At 43.5% G+C, this 27844-nt stretch overlaps 1 protein-coding gene across 18 annotated transcripts in view; it reads left to right on the top strand.

The window, feature by feature from the left end:
- The window catches only part of TRERF1 (transcriptional regulating factor 1), a 194906-nt gene that overhangs the window by 78540 nt on the left and 88522 nt on the right, over nt 1-27844 (top strand). For 13 of the 18 annotated variants that reach the window (XM_074348735.1, XM_074348734.1, XM_045509409.2 and 10 more), the window contains exon 3: nt 75-157. The exons of the other annotated variants lie outside the window; for them this stretch is intronic. The gene's annotated coding sequence lies outside the window, so the exon portion shown is untranslated. The remainder of the gene's footprint in view (nt 1-74; nt 158-27844) is intronic. 18 annotated transcript variants of the gene reach the window in all.

Here is a 27844-nt window from a genome sequence, read left to right as displayed (position 1 = left end):
CTCCCTGATTGATGTGATCTGTTCCCATGTTGAAGCCAGATATCCTGAATGTGCTTTCTGGGTCATCCCTACAGGCCCTGGCTCTGGAAGATGCTGAAGGAGGAAGACACGGAAGCCGGACAACCCTGAACGATTAAACCTCTTAACCCTGAAATAGGTAGCTTCTTCGAAATCCTGTGTGTTCGAATGCTTTATGATGAAGCTGTCATAAAATTGTTTCTTTGATCTTTGTGGTATGGAAAATGCCCTGAGAAGGGGAGGACGGCTGTTCTGGGACTGGACACCCATAGGTGTCTGGGAAGCTTTCCTTGGGAAGTGGTCAGTGCTGGTGGATTCACATTCTGGAATTCAGCATCATTTGGGACAGAGAGCATCCTGTCTCATCTCTCTTGACGTTGCAGAGTTGCTGCAAGTAGTGAATGATCCAGAAGACACCCATGGGTGGTACCTTCTGGGCATGGGAATTAGACATCTCTGGAGAATTATAGTACAGAAGGCCACTCTGAAAAACTCCACAGAGCCTGTCAGAGGCTGATTCCTGGATCTAAGGGCCTTTGAGCTGGCCCTGGGGCATTTCTAGTGTTTCGTCAGCTCTGGCCCTATGTGCTCTTTCCAGGCTCAGTTTATCCCTCTAGAAAATGGGCACATGGCTCTGATTCCTCTGCCAGGTCTGACACAGAATCTCTCTGGAGGGTTAGTAGGTTTGTATGTAAATAGATTTTTTTTTAAATTTTAAACCCTGATCTAGCAAGAGATGGATGTTTTCCACAAATTCTCTGATGACACTTGACGAAGGAGGGTGGTAGTGTCAAATTTGATTCTTTTGGTCTGCACAGGTTTTTTTTTTTTTCTTGGAAAGTTCCACACTTTTCATCTCTCTTATGTGAGACAGTTGATTGTTTCTATTTCTTTTTTATTATGCCTGATTTTGATTTAATTTTTAAGCCATTGTGTCTTGGGGTTCCAGTAGGAAACAGATGGCTCACTCAAATGGAGTAGCCCAAGAGTCTCTACTGAGGGAACTGTTTCTAGTGGCATCGGCAGGGTTAAGATGTTGAAGCATCAAAGGGCTAGCAATGTCAGGGAGCTGTTCCCATGCTGAGGCCTGAAAGGAAGAGGGAGGGATTGGTTATTGGAACTGGAAAGAGAAGCTGTGTGGAAAGGCTATCTCTGGTAGAAGCGGGCAGTCAACCTATAGCTATAAGGTCAGAAAAGAGCTGAGGGAATAGATATTGTCATTGAACTCTGTGTCAGTCTTCCCATGTCCTGATGGTGCCTCAGGCAGAAGCCAGAGGGCAGGGAGCATATTGATGCTGTCCATAGAAATCAGAACCTCTAGGGCACACAACTGAGTGGGGACGGGTCGGGGGTGATGTAGAGGCACAAATGGAAAATATCTGACCTAGCGAGAGATGCAGATCACTTGGAATGTATTACCAAGGCTGTTTCTGCTTTTGAACCAAAAGAGGGTTTTCTGTTTGTTTGAGTGAGTGAAACTTTGCATTATTGGGTCAGCTACATAGAACTATTGACTGAGGGTTGGAGGAGCAACAGAAACCCTCTAGTCAAAAGATCCAAGTAAGTCAAGAAACTTGCCCAAGACCACTCATTAATTCATGAAAGTGTTTCTTGAAAGCCCATTACTTTTTCTCAAGGAAAACAACACAAAATCACTTGAAACGGGGCAAAGCAAAACCTGAGCAATTGCTAGGAAAAAGCTGTGGCTGAGTGCTCATTTCCCATTTGTGAGTTTGGATTCCTTGGAGTCGTGAATACCATAAAACTGAACTCAAAGGGGCTCCCGCAGCACAGGGAATTAATTAATTGCCTTGTGCTTGCAAAGGGCAGGGATGAGGTGGACCACAGGGTGCTTGTGAAACAGCAGCTCAGCTTGTCTTCAGCGGTCCAGTTTCTTCCCATCTGTCCATTGCTCTTCCATTGCATCAGTTCATCCTTAGGCTGGCTTCTCTCCTGAAGGCAGAATGGCCACAGAAGCTCCCGGGCTTATTGTTCCACATCCTTCTGGCCAGAAGGAAAGAAGCATCCCTTTCAGTAACTCTTTAAAAGACTGAGAAAGTAATTTTCCCAGAAGTCCCGCCTCAGCAAACCAACCCTGGCATTTCATTGGCCTGAACTGAGTCATGTGCTCATTCCTTAGCCAATCACAACAGCCAGATGAACTACCTTCGTTGATTGGCAGGGATGGGAGAATTTCCTTATTGGCCTGTCCCTGTCCTGGGGAGTGGGTCCTCTTTCCCAAAAATATCAGGGTCCAGGAAGGGTGGGAAAAGGAGCTGTGAGTACTAGTGAGGGAGGAAGAAATGGTCATGGGGAGAGTGACAGCTGACATCCACCATACTGTATCATCTATAGAAACCTTACTAATTTGGACTAATTGTTGGGAGTAACAGTGAGAAGAAGCCCACTCTTAGCTAGTAAAAGTTGGAATTTTATAGTGTTTTAACACAGCATAGTTTTAGACAATACCTTCCCAAACAGCTCCTGTTGAAAGGCTTGCAATTAATGTCTGCTTTTCAGTATGTCTTAAAACATAAGACCTTCTCAGAGGTTAACTTCTACAATGCTGTTTTATTTCTGATATGCTCATTCAGCCTTTTTATAGCCAGAGTAAACACTGAACTCAAATTCTGGGTTAGTGGAGATTAAATTACAGTAATGAAGTTCCTCATTTATAACCTCATCTATTAAAATGAGAATAAGAATAGCACCTACTTTATAGGTTTGTTGTAAGGTTTAACTGAGGTAATCCAAGTAAGGTGCCCGGTGGCCCAGTGGCTGACCCAATAAATGTTACCTTTATTAGCTTCATATAACTCAAAATATTGTCACATCTATGTTTATGTGCATGTTTAGTCTAGCAAATTAACTTCACAACAGATATATGTCACTGATGAGCTCAGAGACAAGGTAAAAAAAACTATTAAAATGTTTATGGATTTTTCTTTAAACTGGAGTGGATTTTTTTTTTAAATTCATTTTGGGGAAAACCTAAATAAAGAAAAATTTAAATAGCACACAGTTAAGTTAAAGATAGGTATAATCCCTGGATAATAAGGAATTTTAACTTTATGGTAATGTATTAATATGTTCTTAGTTGGAAAAAATCTTGCAAATAGTTGAAGGCCTATTATGACCTGTCCCAGCTGATTTTCTTGCCATTGTTCTCTCTGGAGACTCTGGAGGAACAAATGACCCTCCTCAGCTTCGGATTTCCAAACCAGCCCCACAGCTGGGCTTTTCTGGGTATATGGATTTTAGCATCATCTGAATTGAGTGAGATGCTATAGTATGTAGAAACTGGTATTGGGCATTTATTTCAGTGGAATTTTTGCTGACAAAATGAGGTGAATCATTCTCTAAAGCCTTGAGTGCCATAAGGCTGACCACTTGGAATCCCAGGAGGGTGAAGTGTCTTGATTTGAGGTTCCCATATTTGTCATGGGAAGAGCACAGGTTGCCACAGCACCCTGAAGCTCTACCACCTAATTTCAAAACTCAGAGGTGATAACTTTCAGAATGAGGGGTGGACAGGGTGCAGTGAGGGGCCTGTGGATGGAGGAATAAGTTCCAGAGTCACCAGGCACTTATGGACCACAAATTGAATAAACCATGAATTTTTATCCCCTTGTCCCCTGAATATTGACTAAAATTAGACTTAAGTTTTCTCTAGGTTGTTTGTTGCCCCCAAGGCTATCTGGTCACCATTGTGATACGCAGATGAGCACTAGTATTAACTGGACGACTGACCCTAAATTCCTTGGTTCAAAGGCTGCTGTAGACAAATGGTTCTCAAATGTAGCTCACCTGGACCAAGAAACTACAAAAAAACAAAATAAAAACCAAAAAAACTGGGGGATTGGCTTGGGGCTACCATTTTTTTTAACTTTTTTGAAGCTTCTCATAGAACCTAGGAATTCTCTAAAGTCAAGTCTTTATTTGAGTAAAAGGGACAGAAGAAATTCACTTAATCGCGAGTATTGATAAATCCAGTTCATTTTATAAAAGAAGGAACTGTTGACTCTCAAGTCATTCACTTAGAATTGTTAGTTTAATTTTCCACTGGCAGGAAGAAAATCTTGCAATAACTGAATGGTTCCAGTGAAAAGGCATGTCAACAGTTTTTCCTTTTCCACAGTTTAAGCCTAAACATGGTAAACTTGTTCAATTTAATTTGGCTTTCGGTTGTATGGGATGTCTCTGTGTGTGTATGTCAGTACACACACAGAGAAAACTTAGTTTGGTCTGCAAAGCCCCGGAAAGGAAAGGGTACTTTTGGGAAAAGCAGTATGTACATCAGTCAGCTGCTGGTAAGTGTTAGTACTTGTAGCAGCAGTTGCATCTTGGAGCTGCCAAAAGAGTATGACTTTTTAAGATGCCTTTTGAAGTCATTAAAAAAAAAAAAACAAAAAACCCAGACATCCACCCAACCACCCCTGGCATCCAGAACAGCAATAAAATGTTTTTCATTCTGCTTCGCTTCACATGCCTGCTTGGCTTTGCCACAAACATGTTTTGCCTTCCAGCCAGGGATTAAGCTTCTGTTTGAGGCCAGGACTGGTGTGAAAGCAACTTCTCTGTCCTTGTTGAGGGGAGAAAAAGACTGCTTGCTGTGCCTGTGTGATGTCTGAATGCAGTCAAGGAATCTTAGCGCCAAAGAGGATTTTGAGGTCTCTGCCTGCCTTATCCTAACAGTCATCACCTTGACTGACAGAAGGTAACCTAATCCTAACATTTCATTTCATCTCTAACGTTTCGTGGATCCTCTGTGAACACTAACATGAACTGAGATGTGTCTTTCTCAAGAAAAAGCAGACCATTCTCTGCACACCCACATCTACAGGTATTGCCCTGTTCACTATCTCATTCCGGGGCAGACCGTCAGTGTTTGAATCCTGTTTATAGGCTCACATATGCTCATACGGCACCGTCCTTGCATGTTCTCGTAGACACTCAGTCTTAATCTGTTCAGACTCCATACCACTTGTTTCTCCTAAGGTGTATCTCATGGTCCATCTCATGGTCCAGCAGGCTGTACCGTCTGAGTAGATTCAGCTCAGTGTCCTTTGGGGCAGATGTCACCACAGTCCTCTTGGTCAGCTTGGGCTGGCATGACAGAATACCATAAACTGGGTGGCTTAAACAATAGAAATGTATTTCTCACAGTTCTGGAGGCTGGGAAGTCCAAGATCAAGGTGCTGGTGAGGTAGGTTTCATTCTGAGACCTCTCCTCTTGGCTTGTAGACAGCCATCATCTTGTGTGCCTCACATGACCTCGTCTTTGTGCCTTTGTGGGGAGAGGACACCCTGGTGCCTCTTCTTCTTATAAGGACACTAATCCCATCATGAGGACTCCACCCTTGGGACTCATTTTAACCTAATTGACTCCCAAAGGCCCCACCTTGTAATACCACCAGACTGGGGGCTAGGGCTTCAACATACATTCAGCCCCAAACAATGCTGTATCTTTATTTGTGGCCCCCTTGGCATGCAGGGTTGTTAGGGCAGGAGCTCTGTAGTAAGAAGAGAAAGCCTTAGAGTTACAAGCTTTTACTGCTGGGAAAGAGATGCAGTGTTCCATAGCTGGAGCAGATGGTTCTATGGACTAGAAAGTTGGAGGACCTTTACTGCAGAGCAGAGGTGACCTGGGATAGACTGGTGATCTCCTTGTTTTTTCAGGTCTTAGGTTTCATAGTTCCATATGTCAGTGGTGAAGCTGTGGTTTCCAAACTTGGTTAGCCTCAATGAAATTTGGATGGTTCCTCATTCAATATTTCCTGACCACCTTCTATAGCCTCCTTGATGGGCCTCTAAAAAAGGAGACTCTTAGAACCAAAGCCTGGGAAAAATGGGTTATTTCTTAGCACTGTATCATCTTGGGTGTTTACTCCCTTTTCTTGGGGGGAGAAAAAGAGAGTAAACTACAATAAAACTATTCCCTGTTCCATTAGAGATCAGTATCTTACAGTGTCATTTCAAATGTATACAAACATGGTAACGTCCACGTGGATGCAGGTTCACACACATCTGTGCCAGGTGGAATACCTTAAAATATAAAAAGGCCTTTGAAAATCCTTTTAAACTTTCAAAGAACCGATAATTCCTGTGTTATGTAAAGTGTTCCAGGATTTAGAAAAAAGATGGAAAACTTCCAGATCCTACTTTCAAGCAAGCATCACCCTGATAACAAATCTGGCAAGTCCCCAAAGGGAGGCTGTGTACCAGTCTTGCTTGGGAATATAGAAATGTTAGATAAAAGTCTAGTGAGTAGATTTCAACAGTGGAGCATGAATGTTCCACCATACCGCAGAAGGTTATATTCCTGGAATGAAAGGAATGGCTTCATATACATATATTTTCATTTGATTCACATAAATTGTTGAACTAAAAATATGTAATAATCTCATTAATTTCAAAAATGCATTCAGTCAGTTCAACTTCCAATTTTTACAAACCACTTAAAAAGGAATATATAAAATGACCATTTCTTAATCTAATAAAGGAGATTGAGTTCATACAGTCCTTTGGTGTTATACTTTATTGGGGGCCCATAAAGGCATCAATGGATATGACTGAGATGAAGAAGCCAATGCAGAAAGTTATATAAATTGTAACTTTAGAGAATAAATACTGTAAAGAAAAAATTTTAAATTATCATTAACTACGGATTACTTAGCTATAAACCAAGGAGAGCTAAAAGAGATTAACTAAAAACCTTATTTCTAAATGGTGAGATTAAAATTAAGGATGTGGATACTTCTGGAATTAGTTCATGAGTTTAATGCCATTCCTCTCAAAGTCCCATCAGGATTTTTAAAAATTTTACCAGATGGTTCTCTAAGTCTATTTAGAAAAATAAGTAGATGAGAACCTCAAGGGGAATTATGAAAATGGTTTTTGGGGAAGGAAGTTAGATCTGTTGGATATTAAAATATAGAACACTACCAGATATTAAATTGCATTATGAAGCCTTTGTAATGAAAACACTCTGGTCCTGGCATAAGAGGAGAAAGTAGGTAAGTGAATGAGGATAGTTCAGAAATAGGGTCTCAGATAAATAATTTAATAAATCATGAAGAAGTCATCGCAAATCAATGGGGAAGGGAAGCTTATTCAATAAATAATCTTGATGCTTAGTTAGCAGTTGGGAAAAAATCATTTTGACTTTATCAAAATGAATTACAGGTGGATTAAACAATTAAGTGCAAAATGTAGATGCATTGGAAATCAACAGAATTGAATACTGCTTAGAAACAAAAGGAAAACATTCAAAAAGGAAAAGCAGAGTCCCTCAAATTACAGGATAATCAAAGATTTCTTCATATTAAAAACCAGTGGGGAAACAACAGCCTGGGAAAAGATTTACAGTAACATGACAGAATTAATATCTTTATTACATGAAATGCTCAACAAATTAAAAAGAGGTATGAAAACCTTGGTAGAACACTTGAATAACTAAATACAACACTAAACAAATATATGGAGAATTGTCAGTTTTATAATAAGAGATATGTAGATTAAAACAGCAGTAAAGTACTATTTTAACGTGTTAGCACAAACACCCCATTTTTAATGATAATCCCCAATTCTGGTGTTATTCCAATATTATGAAGCAATTTTACAGTATATTAAAGAGCCATACATTTGATCTAGTAATACCACTTCTGTAGACCCATCTTCCCACACCCCACCATGAAGGAAATAATAAAAATATTTAATATGCTATTTAGACGAAGATGCTCCCTGATGCAATATTTACAAAGCAGTCACGCACGCTCACACAGACACATACACACACACACACAATTAATGTCCAACAGTTGGGTAACTATAAAATAAAATAGTTCTTCTCTCAGCATAATATTCTACTGTAATGAATAATTATTTTGAAGATACGTAGCCTTGTGATGAGATATTTACAATATAATTTTCTGTGCAGAAATTGCAGTATAAACTGTAGCATCATCTTACTGTGGACTACAGCTGTATTAGCTGTGCGGTTAAAAAGAATGAATCACGGCTGCCGTGATAAGAGAGAAAGATCTCAGGAATAGTACGTTAAGTAAAAAAGCAAGTGGCAGAATCGCTGCAATGTGATTGCAATTGCGTAAGGTTCAGATGCATGCAAAACCAATGATACAGTATTTAGACATCCACATGCATGTGGCAAGGCCTATAGGACCAAATTAGCAGAGACAGAGATTCAGGACAGTGATGGGAGGAGAGGGTAGGATGAGGGAGCAGCCCATGGGGGCTACCTAAGGGATTGGTAAAGTTCTCTTCCTCAAGCTGGACTATGGACACCTGCATATATCATTGCTACTTTTTTATACCCATAACATAAGCTACAGATATTTTAAATGCATTTAATGTTAAATAAAGAAATATTAAAACCAGTTTTCACTAATTTCAATAGGTACAAAATGTGTATCCCTAATAAAGATGGTGGGGAGTGTATAGGTAACAGTGTTAGAGGGGTGAAATTATGAGTAGTTCATACTTTCATTTTCTCTCATTTCCAAATTTTAAATTATGTGTTTACATTACATTGTTTAAAAAAAAAAAGGAAGGAAAATTGAAGACAACTGCAGTTATAGGATGACATAAGCTTCCAGCAGAGGATGTGCTATTGCTCAGAGCATGTTGGACTTCAGCACTGCAGCAGAAGGGGAGCTGGATTTAAACCATAAAAGCAATGTGTCTGGAGGCTAAATTAGTCCATCAATAGTCACTGAGCACCCTTCTTGTGTGAGAAAGTGTTGGCTTAGCCTGTCTTCCGAAAAAAGACTTTTGGACACTGACTTTTAATGAATTGCTGAAATGGATGAATTAGAAGGGCTGGTGTTTCTTTGGGTTCCTTTAAAAATTTTTTTAGCTTTATTGTTTTGTCTGATTACAAAAATAATACAGTTGATTTGAAATACTCTTAAAAAAAACAATAATAGAACCTTAAGTTGATTAGACATTAAAACTAGATCTCAGTTGAAATGAAATACAAGGGATAGAGAAGCCTGTTAAAAGACACCACGGGGATGCACTAGAAGTTCTTGGGACCTATGATGAATATGTTGCTCAATAAATAAAATGGCATGGAAAAGGATGGGGGTTACCTGTGTGATAAATTTTAAAAGACTCAAAAGACATAACTAGCTGCAAATGTAAATCTTGTTTGGATCCTGATTTAAACGAACTAACTATGAAAAGGCACTTATGAGAAAATTGGGGAAATTGAAACAATGACTGGATATTTGATATTAAATTATTAATTTTAGGTGTGATACTGTCATAATGGTTATATTTTAAAGATACATACTGAAGTATTTATGGACAAATGACATATCTGATGTTTACTTCAAGACAATGGCTAGTTTGAATATGTTCATTATAAAAAGTCCTTATGTCTCATACATATATGATATATCCAGGACTTATATTAAAATAATTCAGGGGTAGGGGGCAAGGAGGGGTATGGATGAAATAAAAGTCAACTGTATATGATAACTGAAGCTGGGCAAAGGGTAAATATATTCTTGCTACTTTTGTATATGTTTATTATTTTTCATAATGAAATAAAATTTATACATTTTCATAGTTGAAAATGTATAAAATATAGAAAAGTATAAATATATAAAATATAGAAAAGAAGGAAATGAAAGTCATCCATAATCCTACCCCCTGAAGAGAACAACATTTTGATAAAAATCCTTCCATACTTTTGCCTTATGCACTTACAACATAAATTCTTACACATATACTTTTAAACAATTAAGAAATTATACTAGCTGTATTGTTTTATACCCTGCTTTTTTATATTATGGGCATAATTTTGCTTTAACGCATTTAGATCTTCATCATACTTCAAAATTGTGGCTCTGTATTATTCTAATATGGGAATACACACACATGCCATGATTTATCTGTCTAACAAGTACCTTGCAGATGAATTTCCAAGTTGTTTCCTTTTCTCCCTGTTCAAACAATTCTGCGCACTTGTTTCTTTTGACAAATATCTAGAAGGACAAAGGGTTTTTAAGGCTTTTTCCCCCCATCATGCCGAAATATTTGTTAAAAATGTGATACCATTTTGAACTCCCGTTTCACCATAATCTCAGCTGTACTGGGTGCTACATTCACAATATTCTAAACATTTGCCAATCTGATAGAAGGATAAAGATCATCTTATTTTAATTTGTATTTATTTGATTGTTAGTGAGTTTGAAAATCTTTTCATAAGTGTATGTCAGTATTTCTTATTTTTGCGACTAGGTGTTTATATCTTTTCCCCTAGGTATTGTATTTCTCTGTCATTTATTGATTCATAAGTGCTCTTTACATATTAAATGATAGTAATATTTCATAAATTGTATAAATTGCTATTTTTCCTAGTTTGTTGTCATTTAACTTTGGGTCATTTTGGAACAATCATTTTTCTGGAATTGTTTTAGTAGATTTTTAAAGGTTATAAATCTAGATTTTTTTTTCCCTTTGAGTCTTTGTAATTATCTACATTTTGATATTTGTAGCCTTATTCAATATTTTACCAAGAGATTTTATTATATAGTGTTCCCCTCTAAAATATGCCTTTTTATTTTAGTATATTTATTGGTTATCAAATAAGACGTTAATCATGGAAAGAATATATTTTAAAAAATTTACCTTATACTTTGTCATACAGTTCATTAGATAAAATTTGGTATTTTACCTTTCAGTAATTTTTCTGTATGTGTATATTAGTTAGAGTAACACTTGCCAAAGAAACAGTTAAAACCCAAATTACAGCTTCACACAGTAGAGGTTTATTTCTTACTCAGTCGAACATAGCTGCTGCTGATCGGTGGTCAGCCCTCCAGTGAGCGATTCAGGAGCCTAGGCTCCTTCCATCTTACAGCTCTTTCATTCCCTAGGACTTTGGGGTCCTCTGCATCTAGTTGGCAGATGGAGGAAGAGAGCTTGGAGAAGGTGCACCACTTTCTAACTACCTCAGCCTGAAAGTGTCTGGTATCACCCCTGCCTATATTCCATTGGTGGGAATAGTCACATGGTGCCACCTAGACACAGGGGATGCTGGGAAATGAAGTCCCTGGCTTGGCAGCCACTTTCCAGTAAAACCCTACTCTCTGGAAAGAGGAACATGGATATTTGTTGGATATTTAGCTGAATCTGCTGCCATTTTGCATTTATAGTGCAATAAATACTGCATTTATAATGCATATAAGCATAGAGATGATACATATACATATAAATATGTATTGTACTTATAAGGCATATAAAATATATGATATATATTTTCTTTACAAAATTGAATTATCCTATTGAGAGTTTTGAATTTTAGCAACATTTTGTGAGCATTTCCCTGCATCTTTAAGTCTTTTTCAGAAACATGAGTTTTAATGTCTACATATTATTCCTTGTATTGATATATCAAAATTCATTTAACCATTTTTCTATTACAGTATAGTTAGGTTTTTCTATATTTTTGTTATTATGAACAGTGCCGTTAAAACTGTCCTTGTGCATAAATCTTCGAGTATTCCTCTGATTATTTCCTCAGGGAGAATTTTTGCTCAGTGTTAAGGCCGGTGATACGTATTACCAGATGGCCCTTCAGAAATGTGGACTAATTTACACTCATCAGTGGCGCCTGAGGGTTCTTATTTCAAAGCACCCATGACTGTCCTCGCCATTATAGTTGTTTTGGTTTTTGCCAATTTGTTGAAGATGGTATTGCATTGTTTTAATTTGAAAGTTTTGTTTAATAATGGGTTTGAACATTTTTTCATGAAGCCATCAGTAATCTTTTTTGGGCTGTGTGTGAATTGCCTCTTTGCATCTTTTCTCATTTTTATTTTGCAGTGTTCCCTCTTTCTTCAGTCATTTGTAAGAGATTTTTAGGCAGTATGTGTATTAACTTGTCATATGTTATAAATATTTTAATCTAGCTTCTCCTCGCCTTGATTTTGCTTCCTAATCTAATTTTTTTAGATTAAACTCTACGGTTGGAACCCTGGTGTGTGATATCACACCCGCTGATTCTGTCTGGTTAGCAGTACTCCTGAGATTAATACCATTTAAAGAAGCCATGCAGATTCTTTTTTTCTGACCCATCTTAGGTTTGAATGTTCTTAATGTGAATTTTAGTTATCTACGAGTAATGGGATTTAAAGTAATCATCAAGAAAATTGACACGTTGTAATTGACTGTACTTCAATTAAAAAAAAAAGGATATGGACTCGACAAGAAGGATTTGGGGCACTGGTCTAAGTCAGCCATGGGGATGTTGAGATCTGCTTTATCTTCCCAGGATACCTAGGAGAGGTAGGGAGACAGGCTGATAGATGGTATCTGAGGACGCCGTGGTTTTAGCTAAGTGGAGTCTCAGAGGCCCTCTGGCTGTTTTTCATGTTAGATCTTATTAAAAACACGTGTAGTAGAGTGGCAGGGAACCAAATTAGAGATCAGAGAGCTGAGTTGTAGCCCTAGCTCTGCCACCACTGACTGCGACCCTGAGCAAGTCTGTTGTCCAGTCAATGCCTCAGTTTACTGTTCTGCAAAATGCAAGGGGTTGTTGTAGGTGATGTTCTGGGTGCCTGAATTCTAGGGCTGTGCAGCTGAGTTCTCCATGAGGCCTCTTTTACATTCACCACCATCCTCTGACCTGTATCAGGTGGGTGAGCTCTGGGAGCAGGGAGGTTAGCCTCTTTGGTCTCCGGCGTGATTTATGAAAGAAATCAATCCAGTGTCTATCTGCTTCAGATATAATGTGATCTAAATGTGATACTCACCTAATAAGATTAGAGGAATCTAATATGGTGTTCCTCTAAAACACAAATACTGCGCCACTTTTAATTGTAGTAGCCAAATTAAATTACTCATCCCAAATTCGATTTCCAGCTAACTTAATTTGAACATGAGCTCAGAACTGCAGGCCCTGAGTAATTTTTTAAGATATAAAAGAAATCAATGGGATACCTGGACTGTTCCTCTGGGCGCTTCAGTGGTTACCAGAAAAAAGAATATGTAAACATCTGGAGGAAACCTGTGGAAGTGGAGCTGAGACAGAAACTCTAATTCTTCATCTTATTATAGAGGGTTTTTTTACCCCCTTCCATCACTAGGACCCTCATGGGTCTTGGTAGACAGGAAGGAAATAAAGGCAGGCCCAGTCATCACTGAAGACTTACTGCTTATCACTGCCTTTCTTCTTTTTGTTCCTTGAGTGACCCTCTTAATGTATTCACTCCCTCGGATGTACACCAGGTAGGAAGTGGCTCCCTGGGTTGTTGATGGAGCCAGAAGGATTTGTTGAGAGATTGGAGAGGTTTATAACATTGATGAGCCGTATTTTCGCTCATTTTATGTCAATCAGGTGACAGATTAACTGAAAACCAACCCAGATTGGCTTAAGCAAGAATAGAAAATGTATTGGCTTATGTAATAGAGCAGTCCATGAGCAGATCCCGGCAGCGGGAGAGGCTTTATCGAGGGCTCCAGGGAAGTACCTAAGAATGAGTTTTTCTCCTTCATTGTTGGTTCCTTTCTCAGGCATGATCTCCCCTTCTGGCCCCAAGATGGCAGCCCAGGCTCTTGTTTCTTTGTTCTCATATAGTGGAAAAAAGAAGATGGCTCCCTTGATGGGTCAGCCAAAGGCTTGTAATTGAGTCTAGTTGCCCCTAGTTGGCTCGACTTGCATCCTGTGCTTTCCTGAACCAGTACCACGTGGAGGGGATGGGATGAATTGACTGGGGGATTCAGAGGACTGTTGGGAAAGTAGACTGGGTAGTGAAGCTGGGGGTGGGGAGCACCTGCAAACCTCCATGGCCCACTATACAGAGCCTTCTGCTTTTCCCAGCACTCAGGCTTAACATTTTCTCACTTGAGTAAATGAGCCTGAGAAGTAGATAGGACATGTTCACGGATGAGGAAGTAGGTTCACCATGGGATCAACTTACCCAATGCATTGTCAGTGGTAGAGTTAGGACCAAATTCAGTGTCTTGCGAGTCTTCCATCTGTTTTTGCTGCATCCTGACTTCTTTCTACCAACCCCTCTCATGGACTCCTCCTTCCCACTCTCCCCCCACCAGTGCAGGGTTCTTCATTAAATAGACAGTCAGTCAATAGTTGTTAACTTCTTATTGACCGACCAGTGTGCCATCAGACTACACGTGGCCTTTCTGCTCATACTTTGTGAATATCATTATAGCAAAACCAATGCGGTCGATTCCCAGTTTTTAATTTGTAGATTGTCCCTAGTAATTCAGTTTCTTTCTTTGAATTATGGAGTTCTTCTAACAGAAGGATGGAGTTTGGATCACTTGAGGATAGACATACTGAAAGGGGCTAAGGTATGTGTGTGTGTGTGTGTGTGTGAGAACATGCACACGTATCTGTGTTACAAAATTAAGTGTTTCATTTCCCTGCCTCCTTAGCATGGACCACTGAAATTAGATTTGATGCCTGTCTTTCCACTTCAGTGTAACTTACATTTGTGACAGTCACTGTTGGCAAGGTCCCCCACTTACTCAAACCAAAGACCTGTGAATAGGTGTGCCATTTTGAAACATTTTGAGTAATGACTATATATTGGTTTTTCATCTTGGGGAAAAATTGCAAGTGCCTATTGTCTTCCCCTTGCCTGGGAAAGCTTCCCGCAGCAGTAGTTCATCTCAGGTTTTACTTCCACTTCCTCTAGGAAGCTGTAGACTTTCTCCAGCTCTGTTTCTCTTTGTGCTGAAGGTCTGCATTCCACAGTTAGCACTTCGCCCTGTATCCTGTGTTGCACTGTTTCATATGTATGGGTTTTGTCTCCTGGATCATTTGGTTAACTCTTGGAGGTCAGTGCCTGTTCTTTCCATTTTTTCTCCCTTCCTCCCTCCCTCCCTCCCTCCTCCATGCTAAAGTGAGGTGGGTGATCAGTGATATATGGTTCAGTCACTGGGGTAGGTGCCCCACATCAGCATCATTGTATTCACAGTGGTTTTACAGTTGTCTGGTTACTGGCCTCTATTCCTCCAATATAGTTCTTGGCATATGTTAAAAGCAGTGTGATTAAGTGTTGACTAATTGAATGATTCTCACCTTTTCTACATCAGCCCCACCCTGCCTCCTGCCCCCATCACTGAACCATAACTTCTTTGTGCTCTCCATGGTCCCTAACAGTGTCTGCCACGCCGTAAATGCTCTTTAAGTCCTTGTTGAGTGAATGGATTTTACCATCTCGGGACCTGCCTTGGGGAGAGGCAGATGGGAAGTGAAGCTCTAAGAGGGCAGAGGGGGATGGAGACTGGACAGGGATAAGTTCAAGGACTAGGTGCTTGGACCCCTCCCTCCATGATTTCCAAGTACAGATAGGGCACTTCCCTAAAGGCAGAGTGCTGTGTCCTCTCCCGGCTGGGCAGCTGGGGGGCCTGATGCCTGAGAAACAGTTGAGTGAAGGACAGTGGCTGCAGTTCTAGGGTCTATTGTAACAACAGTAAAGAATTGTCTCTTCTGCCTGATCCCCTTCAGACATCTGCGTGGTCGAGACGAGAGGACTCAAGCCAGAAGGAGGGGCACATGGTTGCCTCTCTATGTTGACCTCTCATCCTTCCCATTGCCCTGGGGGGTGTCAGTGAGCAGTGACAGGTCCGCGAAGGAGGGAGGCAGAGCACCAAGGGGTGAGTGAGCAATCCCTTAGCTTCCGCGTGGCGTGGTACCACTGGGCTGACCAACCTGTCACGGTTTGCCTGAGACTGTCCTGGTGTTAGTCCTGGATGTCCTGAGTCCTGAGCCACCCCTCAGTCCTTGCCAGACCAGGACAGATGGTCACTTTAGATGCCACTTGCTCCCTTCCCTGCCCTGGCCAGCTGTCTTGATTTCCCTTCCCTTTGTGAAGTCCTCGATTTGGCCTTTGTCATCCTCTTCTTTTGCCGTCTCCACTGCTTCTAACCCCAGCTCTTTCAGGCTAAGCCACGAGCCTTGCCTGCATCTCTACTCTTCGAGGCCTCTCAGATCAGTGTTCTGAAGCGCTGCAAGGGGACCAGAGTTCCTGGATCTGGATGAACAGGTGCTGCCTCCTCTTCCTCTCAGGCTCCACTTGGCTCCTGAAATCAATGGAGCTGTGAAAGCTTCTGTCTTAGAGTTAAAACTCATCTGGCTCAGGGGGAGTGTGTCCCCTCTGGGGGAGACTCTGTCGTACACATGTGTGTGGCTCTGCCTGGGAGGCTGGGCAGGGGAAGGGTCCGTGCTGGTGGGGCTCTGTCTGCCACCCCGTGGGGCTGTGGCCCTCAGGCCCTGCCTTCTGAGCACACATAGGCCCGGCTCTCAGCAAGGCCCAGGGGCAGCCAGTCCTCTTCCCCGATGAAGCCTCCTTGCCCTCACTTACCTCTGTTCTCAGAACTCTTACTACACGCAGCGTAAGTGCTGCTGCGCTAAGTGAATGTGATTGTTCTCTTCCATCTCTCTAGGGTGTTAGCCCTTCCTTGAAGGCAGACTTCTTATCTTCTGTTTCCTTTCCTTCCCCCTCTCGGCACCAGGCCTCGCACTGGGCCCCCAGCTGGGCATGACTTGACACAGGTTGTTGTTGACAGCACCTCGGTGATTTGTGGGTGACGGAGGACGAGTGAGTCATGGGTGGGCTCCCCGGGGGCACCTGCGTGCAGAACACGTGGAGGAGGCGGGCAGGGTGGAGACTGCGCCCTAGCCAGGCCCGGGGTCTTGGGTGGAATTCAGTTCTCCGAACTTCCTTTTTAACCCTCGCATGAGAAAATGAGGCTTTTCCTTTTTCTTTTTTTTTTTTTACAGTGAAGTGAGTTTTTAGTTGCAAAGTACCTCACGTGATGACTTAGATTCACTTTACATTTTCTAGAACCTTCAAAAGTAATTTAAAAATAATCACAGGCTTAAACAATTCTGAGACTGCTCTAGAGAGGCAGAAAGTGGATTTTGATTTTTATAGAATTTTCCTTTTTTGATTCCTTTACTTTGGGGAAGAGTTCTGAAGGAGGAGCTGCTGAGTCCCAGGCCCCGTAGACCTAATTCTGTGATTTCTCTCGGTGTTGCTGATTGATGAGTGGAGGCGCCCCGGGACCCACCATCGGGGAGGGAGTCCTCTGTGCTGTCACTGGTCCTGACCTCCTGCTTCGGTCCCCAACAACCAACTGCTTGCTTCTGCCTTGTGTGTTGGCCACCAGTGCTCATAGGTGTTTGTTTTCAACTGTAAATAGCTTTAGAAATGTATAGGAATAATACATGGTCTTTATAAAGCCTTTGGAAGGAAGTTAAAACTGGTTTTATTTCTACTGCTTCAAAACAACCACAGTGAACAGTTTCATGTGTATCTTTCTAGATTTTTTTCCTGTACCCTCACACATGTGCTCAGACACTGGCAGAATATATTTATACAGATGGGATCATTTTATATAAAACACAAGGGCCTGCTCTTTTTTGCTTAACAATATATTACGGACGTTTTCATTGTGTCAATAAAGATGAATTTGTCATTCGTTCAGCAAATACTCACCAAATGCCTGCCACGTATCTAGCACTGCTCTGGGTGCTGGAGGTATAGCATTGAACAAAAGAGAGAAAATTCCTTGCCCTCGTGGAACCTTGGGTCTAGTTGGAGCAACTGGCAATAAAATATGCTATGTAGTGGGCTAGAAGGTGATAAGTCCTATGGGGGGAAAATGAGATGAGGAAGGTGAGTGAGTGACGGGGTAAAGTGTATTTCACAGTTTTAAACAGGGTGGTCAGTGAGAGGGAGGCCTTTGAGCAAGCCCAGGGCCTGTGATGTTTAGCGAAGGGTGTGCATCGCTGGGAGGCTGCCAGGGGGATTTCTGTAGTTGGGGCTGGAGGACACATACCAGCTGAGCCTTGGGAGCTCGAGGCAGGATCCACTCAGGTCCCTTGTGGTAGAAAATCCAGACTTGAGCCTTCAAGCATGGTCCTATCTCGGTCATTACCAATAATAATGACCATTGTTTATGTAACATGTTACAGTTTCCAAAGCAGCTTTTTATCAGTTATTCTGGCCCTGCTGCTTATTTGCTGTACAATTTTGGGCAAATAACCCACCCTCTCTGGGTCTTGGTTTCCTCCTATGTGAAATAATAGGGCTCTTGTACAGTGTACATGAGTTCATCCAAGTGCCTAGAACAGTGCTGGTAGGAGCTATTACCAAAAAGTTCAGTTATTATTATTATTATTGTTATTGCTTTCACTTATTACTTCAGACAGTCGTGCGAGGAGAACGTTGTGCTCAGGTTAGGGATGCAGAAGCTAAGGCTAGAGGGGATTTGCAGCCCTTCACAAGTTCAGGTGGAGCAGGGTCTCAGGCTCCAGTCCCAGCTAGGTCTGTGCAAGCACCTGCCTTCCTCCAGATGGGTGCAGCTGCTCCTGCTTCAGGTGGCCCAGGAGACATGGCCACTACCTTCATGATGGCTCTATAGACTCCTCCGAAGAGAAGCAGCTCTCGGGGGGTTGACAGGGGGAGGAGCATGGCTGGTCTGAGCAAGAAGAAGGAAGGATTTGGAGCTTCCACAGGGAAGGACTGAGACTCTGCAGCTCTGCTCTGCATCCCCACTGCTGTCCATTTGGCGTCAGGGCATCATCTCCTTCCCCTCCAGTTGCTGCAGACACCAGCTTGTAATGATTCCTCTTAAGGACTTGGAGAGGAACACGATATTAGTGACTTTTCTAGTTTCACATTTCTGACTTTCAGAAGTATTGCTCTTCTATTGTCTGCAGAAGATTGTTGAAAAGCAGCACCACCACACCTATAACCAAACCCCATAACCGTTACCACTCGCCTCCTTCCAGAAGGTTTCCTGGCAGCAGCCTCACAGCTCACCTGGTCCTATAGGCCCTCACGTATGTAGGCCATACCCTTTGGACAACACATTTAAAGGATCCTTGAGTCTGAATGAACTTGGGGGACTAGTGTCTAGAGTCATTTTTTCCCCTGAGGTCAAACCCCCACCCCCGCCCACCCCGCCGTGCCCAGGGACAACCTCCGAGCATGCAGCATCGGGTTTACCTCGTGTCTAGTTCTCTGAAATGGAACGCGGAGCATGTGTTACCATGGCAACCGTAATATAAATGGTGGCTATGTGTCGTTAAAATAGCACTGTTAGTTTTATGCTGTAGGTGCATTAAGAGTTCAGAAGGCTTTTGTGGGCTGGCCTGGGAGTCTAACCATCATTTTAAATATGGTTTCTGTGGCTACATGCTGTCAGGATTCTAAAGACATTACTTTTAAGCAAACCTTTAAAGCAAGTTGTGTGTAACAGGGAAATTGACAGTCAGTAATTTATATTATATTTTCTTACCATCTCTTGGGGTTTCTCATATCCCAGGACTCCAGATGGAGTGTAAGCTCCTGGGAAGTCCTGTGGCAGATGGATGGAGCTGTGGCTCAACAGTAGCACGTTCAGAAACGGTGTCAGGGTGTTGGTGTGAGTCAGTGCTTGGCGGAGCTGCCAGATGCTATGGCAGAGTCGGGACTCCACCAGGAACAAGGTAACTGACTTTGGGGGCATACCTGGGTACCACACCCCAAGAGGGGCTTAACTGGATGGTATAAGACTGGGACAACACTCCAACTTTAAACCAAGTCATATGAGTAACATATGAAGAAATCAGGCCTGGAAAAGAGAAGACTTGGGAGGAAATGAATAACTGTGTTTCATTATTTGAAGCACCATCATGTGGTCCCCAAAAGGAGACTGATAAGAGAGACATTTTAGAAATTTAAGGAAGGAGTTTAACAGCCAAAACTATTGAAGACAGGAAGAGTTGCTTTAAGAGATAATGAGTTCCCCATCATTAGAGATATGTCAGGAGAGGCTGACTGGTCACTTGTGGAGGATACTATGGAGGAGATGTAAGCTCTGGATGAGTGATTAGACTAGGCTTTGAAAGCCTTTGCTAGCCTAAAGCTTCTGCGATGCTAGGACATAGATGGAAAATTAACTTTCTGAGCTTCCTATTTAGAGTGATCAGTAGTGGCTGCCTGGAGCAAAGCTGAGAAGGATTTGGAGCCAGCTCAGTCTGGGCTAAGCAAGTAGGAGCTCCTTGATCGATTAGCAGTGTCTGCCGTGGCAGGGGCCCATGTTGCAGGGTGCCCAGCATTAGCCATCTCCTTTCCAGTGGTGAGTGTTTAGTGGTGAGCTTGGACTCAGGTCAAGCAGACGCAGGATTACCAACCATCCTGGTTTGCTCAGGATCAAGGAGATTCTCCAGACCTGGACTTTACACCAAGACAATCCCAGGAAACCCAGGATGAATGGGCCACCCTAAGCAGAAGGGATGATCTTCAGTGACCATGCGTCCTGGGTTCCATTTCTTCTCGTGATGTGCCAGGAACAACTTCATCTACTCAGAGCATGAGTGTGGTGCTCTGCCCTCAGTAGGAGTCCAGTAAACACATGCAGAATAAATAAGTTGGATGCAGTTCCTGGGAAATGGTTGTAATATCCTTGCAATTAATTAATTTGTTTAATTAATTAAAATGACTTCACTAATTATATATACAGGAAATTGCACATTTCATTAGGCTGAGCAGATGGCTCCACTAGTAATTACCAAAGATTGGGGTTGTAGGAAGGCAGGGGCGGGGGGTGTTGGCATATGAATTGATATTGAGCATTTAAATGCTGTTCTTCGTACAAGTAAAGTTGCAACTCCTATCCCCATTACGTCCAAGATGGATTGAGGAACAGGTTTTTAGTTTTCTTCTGGTAGGGCCACTGGTTGTGGTAACTTGCTCTCTGTGACTGGTGATCATTTTCTTTATGGAACAACTGGTGGTGGAAGGAGTGTGGGCTCTGTGACTTTGGAAGAGGGAGCCCCGTGAGGGTTAGACCTGGGGCCTCTGCATCGTTCAGACAGCTAACTGACCTCAGTGACTTGTGATAGCAAGCTGGATCTCCCAGAAGGATTGCAGGCACCTCATCTCCAAAGGGAACGTGCCTTCTTCTGCTACATTGTCCAAACCTTGACCTACCCGTGCCCCCTCCCATCCCCAGGGCCACAGAATGAAAACCCTGGCTAGGCAAACAGACGTAGCAGTACTATACTCCAGTGATTCTGCATCACAGAAGTGAGTAAGTGTTCTTACTGTGGTGATAAGGATGACGATTATTGGTGATTGACGAGTATTGAGTATCCCCTCTGGCCAGAAACTTCCCACATTGTTTGTAATCCTTGAAACAACCCTGCAGGGCAGGTGTTAACTGACAAATGAGAAAATGAGGCTTGGAGAAGTTAAAGAAGATGCCTGGTTTCACACAAAGCTGGATTCATACCCAGAGCTTTCTGTCTATAAAACCTCTTGTTCTTTCCACCCCATGCTCTGCTGGTAAATGATTTGGGGTCATGAAAGTCCCATACCCAAATCTGGAAGGATGTGAGGGGAAGCCACCAGGCTGGGCTTGTCACTGCACATGGGGCTGGGGGGACCACTTGGGAGCCAGTCACCACTGATGGGCCCTCGGCACCTTAGAACCAGCAGGGGCCTTGGAGTAACCAGTTCTAAACAGTTTCCCAGCAGCACAGCCAAGTGCTCGGTGTGTAAAGATTACCCTTTAAAAACCAGTCAGCTGGCTGTGTTATGGAGGAGTGAGATACTGGTCAGAGAAAGTTCCAGAGAGAAATCGGTCATTTCAGGAGATTCTTGAGAATGTTAATTTAATGTGATCTGATAAGAGAGTTTTCTTTTTTGCTCATATTCCTGGCTGGGGGAAGGTGACCCTTCTGAAGCTTCGTCGTGATGTGTGAAGAAGAAATAAAGCTAAGAAATGGAGGGGAAATACCACTTGTAAAAGAATAAATAGATCAGTCCAGGTGCTGATGAAGAGATGTTGAGTGGCAGCAAGATTCCTGTTTGGGCAAATTGAACATTGCAATTGGAAAACCTGTTCGACTTTCTGTGATGGTCCTGGTAAACCCCCATCCCTCTCTGGTCTGCCTGCCCGCCCCCCCCCCCCCAACCAGGGTACTCTTGGGGTCCTTGTCCATCCCTTAAAGCTTTCACTCCACACTCCTTATGAGCTAGAGCAGGAATGGGGTGGTGTGTCTGAGTCACAAAAAACTGTGAATCATTCTTGAAATGAGGGAGCCCTGAAAATGTGACTAATTTCTGTAGCACGTACAGGTAAGAAATGGCTGTTTGGTTGTGACTGGCAACTGCCATGTAGTTTCTAATTTTGACTTGATTGCTGTTGTTTTTGGGGATGGGATCAGACCTGGCCCCAGGGTGGGTGCAGTGTGGAAGGACACAGTGCCGTTTCGTCCCAGTTCCTGCCTTTCAGCACTTTGCAACCTGAAGGAGGCTGAGGCATGTCCCTGGTTGCAGAAAACATGTCAGTTTGAACATATGTTTAGTGGTAAACCAAAAGATGGAAATCTTAAGCTTGATCAAGATTAAAATATATTTTTCCTAATCACATATCCAATTAAGTGCTGGAGGGAGTCTCCAGGGCCCAGCCAGGTAGTGTCCAGATTACATCAGTCTAGGTTAGAAAGAGTTCTGGGCTAATTCATAAACTGTGCTTCTGTTTACACATCTGTTTTCAAGGAGCAGTTCCTTACTCAAGGCCTTCTGTCTTGATTGGTGTGTCAGCATGGCTGAGCTGGCTGAGTCTGGATACCTGCTATGAAGTTCAAGATTCGTTCAATATAAATGCACTTGAGAAATATCTATATGTGCTTTATTTAGCTCATAACCGTAATGCAAGAAGTAAGAAAACAGTCATGGAATTTGCTCATTGTTCTTACAGCTTTGGGTAAAATTTGTAACTAGGCTCAAGTTTCCAGAGACTGAAAGAAGTTGCTGCATGAGGACCAACGATTGGATGTTCAGACTTACCTTGCAAAATGGGGGTTGGGCATCTGACCCTGTTGCTGTATTATAGGCTGGAAGTGGAGGATGTGAATAGGAAAAGAATAAGGGGGAATGGGGCAGCCTGGAGGCTGGTGCAGAAGCTAGATAGAAATAGGTGGGCAAAGAGATAAAGTGAATAGAGGGAGAGGAGTTGAGGATAGGGAAAGACCCCAGGCATGCTTTTGGTTGTAAGTAACAGAAAAACAAAGAGTGGCCTGAGTAATACATCCTCTCATAAAACAAGAAGTCGGGGTAGACATAGTGGTTGTCTGGTGTTGACCTGGCAGTTCAATGATAAAGTCAAGGATTGGAGTTTTTTCAGTTTCTTTACTTTGACCTTCTTAGCGTTTTGGCTTCTTGTCTCATCAGTTCCGGGAGTACAATGTGGTTGCCCCTAGCTGCAAGGGAGGCTGGTGAGGGTATTAGTTAGCTTTTCCAGCCTTGGTAGTGGAAGTGGGCCAGAGGAGTTAGGAATGGCTGGTGGGTTATCCAGCCAACTCTTGGGCATAGACTAGTTGTGGAAAAAAAATAAAAACAAATATATGTTGAATCATCGCCACAAAAGAAAACAGATGGTCCTGAGAGTTTCCTGTGTGTGGGCTGTGAATAGAGTTTTGCGTGCATGCGTGATACAGTGTGGAAGGGCGTTTTTTAGGTACCATTCCAGCAACGGGGCTGATCACTACCAAAGTCTGTGTGTGACATCGAAGACTAGATTCAGGGAAAGCCGCTTTAAATCCTGCTTGGTGGGAATGGTGCGTAGAAAGGAAGGAGGCAAAGTAGCTAGCACCTTTGCTCCAGTTCCCAGCCCATGATTCTCAGAAGTAAGACAGCGACTTTTCAGAAGTTAATGCTAGAGTGCTTGTTAATTTCTTTGTAAATTCCATTTTAATGAGCAGATGCATTTAATTTAGGACCCTGGGCTTCTGGTAGTAGCTGAAAGTCTGATATACCTTTAGCGCCACTTTGAATTTCACTCCTCTGTGTGTGTGTGTGTGCACGTGTGTGCATGCGTGCACCCTCTGTTCACATCCCTGTGGCTCAGATCAGTTTTTTCTCTCATTGCCTCACAGAATCCCAGTCTTGTCAGAACACTGGTTCTCCTGCCCGCCAATTTCTTCCCTCTTTCTTGTATCTGTATAGTACGCTGACCCTCCTTTCCCCACAGTGCTCAGTAGAGGCCAGCTCCCTGATACATGGCTCTTGCTGCTTTGGTCTTTTGGTTATCATTTTGGATCCAGCCACTCATGCATGGCAGTGAGCCAGATGCCTTTGATCAAAAAAATGGAAGCTGGCTGGTTTAAATGCAACTCCTCGCTCTCCCTCTAATGCTGAGAGCAGGGCCTCAAACTTTCATGTGCACACGAATCAGCTGGGGAACTTGTTAAAATGCAGGCTCTTACTCCGGAGGTCTGGGGTGGGGCCTGAGACTCTGTACTATTTTTTTTTAACTCCCAGATGACACTTTTGCTGCTGGTACAGGTAGCAGGTATCTCAACCCTCAACCCTGGGGAACTTTTAATAAATACCGATGTTGGGACCCCCACCCCAGATCAGTTACATCAGAATCTCCAGTTGGCGGGGTCTGGGCATCAGTCTGTTTTAACAGTTCCTGGTGTGATTTTAATATGCAGCCGGGTTGAGAACCACCCATCTGGGACTTTCCCACCTTCCTGGCTTTGCTCTTGTGGTCCCTCCTGCGTACACCTTTCCTGTTTCTACCTGGGAGAGTTCTGTAATTCCCTCAAGGTTCAGCTCAGAGACCACGCCTCCTTGAGGCCATCCTCAATCCCCACCCTGTCGTCCCTCTCTCTTTCCCCTGCACTCTCACTCCCTGTGTGCCTGTCTTTACACGTTCGGCTGCCTCTCCCAGTAGACTAGGTTGGCCTTGAGGATGGGAACCACACCTATTCATCTACATGTGGGGACTCAGTGAATAAACCAGTTTGTTCCTGGGCCCAGAGACAATGCATTGGGGCCTCAGACCTGGGCTAATTGCTCCTGAGTCTCCTGGAGAAGCAGGAGTAGAAATAGAACTTGAACCCAGCTTCTCCACGAGGAAAAGGCCACGTGGAAAGAGGTGCTTCGAATGTTGTATTGGAGAACGCCAAAGACATTATATTTCTTGTTCTACTGCCCTTGACTCTTGGCCATCTGCCCATTGCCCTTCTCTGATCAGCTGCCTCCCCACTGGGGCTCGGGCAACACCTCTGGAGAGCAGAGAGGGCAGCGCTCGTCCCAGGTCCCCAGTGCTCACACTCCCTGACCTGTTCAAGATGCCCAGCAGTACAGCAGTGGCTGGGGTTTCTCTGTCATCCTCTTGCTTCCTCTGCTTCTCTCCTCTTTCCAGGTGCCCACTTCCCCGCCCCCCAGCACCCTGCTGCCCCCAGCTGCCCTCCTTAAAGAAAGAAGACTGTCATGTATTTTTCTTCTTTTGGCACTTGCTAAGGCCTGTGCTCCACTGAGCGGGAACCACAACCCTCTAATCTTCCATCACCCCCTGCCCCCAAGTGCCTCCACACAGCCTGGCGGAAATAGGAGCTTAATAAATATGAGCTGAATCAGCATCGAGCACCAGCTCTGAGACAGGCCTGTGGGGCTTCACCACGCTGTGTGATGTGCGAGTGGCGGGACTGGAGTTTGACCGCAGGCTGTGGACCAGCCAGTCTTGGGATGCTGTGAATTTGGCCTGGCCTCCGCGAGCCTGTTCCCTCAGGTCACACTTCTCAGCCAGGTGTTGGGGGCGAGTCTGACAGAGTGATCTTCATTTGCCCCACTTAGTTCTGTACAAGTGCAATGGGGACCCCAAAGAGGCACAGGAGGTGCAGAGCTTAGAGTGGGGAGGGAGGGGTGATGATCCCTCCTTTGGGACAGTCTTTCTTGCAGATGATGCTTTGTTGACCCAGTGCATCTCTGGTGGGTGGAATAAGGCAGCCTGCAGGAGACACAGTTCCTGGCAAAGGTGGGGAGGGGTGGCACTTACGGCTCTGGACTCTGTTGGACTCAACTGGACTCAGAGGCTGTGGAAGGAGGAGCAGGAGCTGCTCTGAGGAGCCTCTCAAGACCCGGGATGGGACAGGATGGTCAGGGATGGTGGCAGGTTAGCAGGACATCACAGAGAGAATGGGAAAGAAGGATGTGGGGCCTCCTTGGTCCTGCTCCTTCCTTTCTTATCAGCTTCCCTCTCCTGTGCTTTTGCATTCATTCCTGTGTTCATCTCTCATTCAGTTACTTAAATGTTGGTTGCATCCTGACTCTTCATCTCTGGGGATATTGCAGCGCAGAACAGGCCCTCGTGGGGATTTAGACCTGTACCTTCCAATATAGTAGCAATTAGTAATGTGGCTGTTTAAATTTTTAATTATTATTGTTTTTATTGAAGTATTTATAATTTATAGTATTCTGTTACTTTCAGGTGTACAGCAAAGTGATTCTATATATATAGTGGCTATTTAAGTTTAAATTAATTAAATGAAAATCTAGCATTTAGTCCCCCAGGCACACTAGTCAGATTTCAAGTGCTCAACAGTCATGTGTGGCTATGGCTACCATACTGGACAGCAGAACTCTGAAATATTTCCACTACAGCAGAAAGTTCTAATGGACGGCACTGGCTTAGAGTCTAGCCAGGGAGAGAAGCCTTTGTTGAGTAGACAGACAACCTTAAATAACGTGGAGCCATGGAAAGTAATAGAAGGCCAAGTAGCGGGAGACTTGTCAGTGAACAAACTAGTGGAGAGGGAGCCAGAGTTTCTGAAGATGTGATGGTTGAGTTGGAGTTGGACCAGGTGGTAACCAGGTTGGCAGGGACTTTGGGGAGGAGAGTGCAGGAGAGAGAATCCCAGAGTTCCAGCACATGAGAGTGCCTCGAGATCACGCTCACTGGCATCTGATAAATAGCATCCCCTCTGGTTCCTCACATTGATTGTTTCATCCAGACCTGTGTGGAGGCACAGGCCCTGGCTATCCCTGGTGGGCACAGACTCTGGATACCCATTCCCTGGCTTCAAGTCTGCTTGCTTAAACTCTTAGTGCCTTGGTCTCCTCATCTGTAAAATGGGCAGAATAGTATGTACCCAGTAGAGTTGTGGTGAGAATTCAGTGCATTAAAAGTGCCTGGTTGGGGGCAGGGTATAGCTTCAGTGGTAGAGTGCTTGCTTAGCATGCAGGAGGTCCTAGGTTCAGTCCCCAGTACCTCCTCTAAAAATAGGTGAACCTAGTTACCTCCCCCCACCAAAATAAAATAATTAAATAATACAATAATAAATTTTCAAAAAAACATAAAAAAAGAATACCTGGCACACTGTAATCACTGTTAAGTGTTGGCAGTTATTATTGTTGTTGCCAGAGCCCCTGACTTGTCAGCAGGGGGCTGCCCTACCTCGAGCTCCTTATAGAATCAAGGAGTCCATACCTGGTGCCAGCCCCCAGCCCTTGGGTGCAGGGCTTCTGGGTTCTGGGCTCTCACTGCCAGGTGAGCGGAATTCTGGATCCTGGTGCACCCCCTACCTCCACCTAATCCTGTTCTCTCTGCTTTGAATCCTCCCAGCAGACCCCAGAAATGCTTGGTTTGGCTGTGTGGAAGTCATAGCGGTCATAGTCATCTCTGTGGCCTGTGTGCCCTGTAGCCTAATGACACTTCAGCAAGGTTAGCCCTGACACAAAACATGTCAGAATCACATTGTTACAAATGTTAGGACTTTTCCAGAGGTGGAAGCATCTTGCCAGTGACAAAGCTGAGTGCACCAAGATCTTCCATCAGACTGGAAACCCGGTGCCCATTCCTGTCCCCAACAATGCGTCACTTGGGTAGGTACACGTGGGGCATCCTGATGCTCTGCTGCTACCAGGGCCAGGTCCATTCCCTCATAGATTTGAAATATGCACATTTGAAATGTGCGCACCCCCTCCCCTCCATTTCATGTTTTTGGTTCCGGTGCCGTTGGGCCCGGGGTGTGTGACCGCCC

Source organism: Camelus bactrianus, chromosome 20 (genome assembly GCF_048773025.1).
Source record: "Camelus bactrianus isolate YW-2024 breed Bactrian camel chromosome 20, ASM4877302v1, whole genome shotgun sequence".
Classification (NCBI taxonomy): Eukaryota; Metazoa; Chordata; class Mammalia; order Artiodactyla; family Camelidae; genus Camelus; species Camelus bactrianus.
The sequence above is the reverse complement of the archived record's forward strand: the minus strand, read 5'-3'. Positions and strand labels throughout refer to the sequence as shown.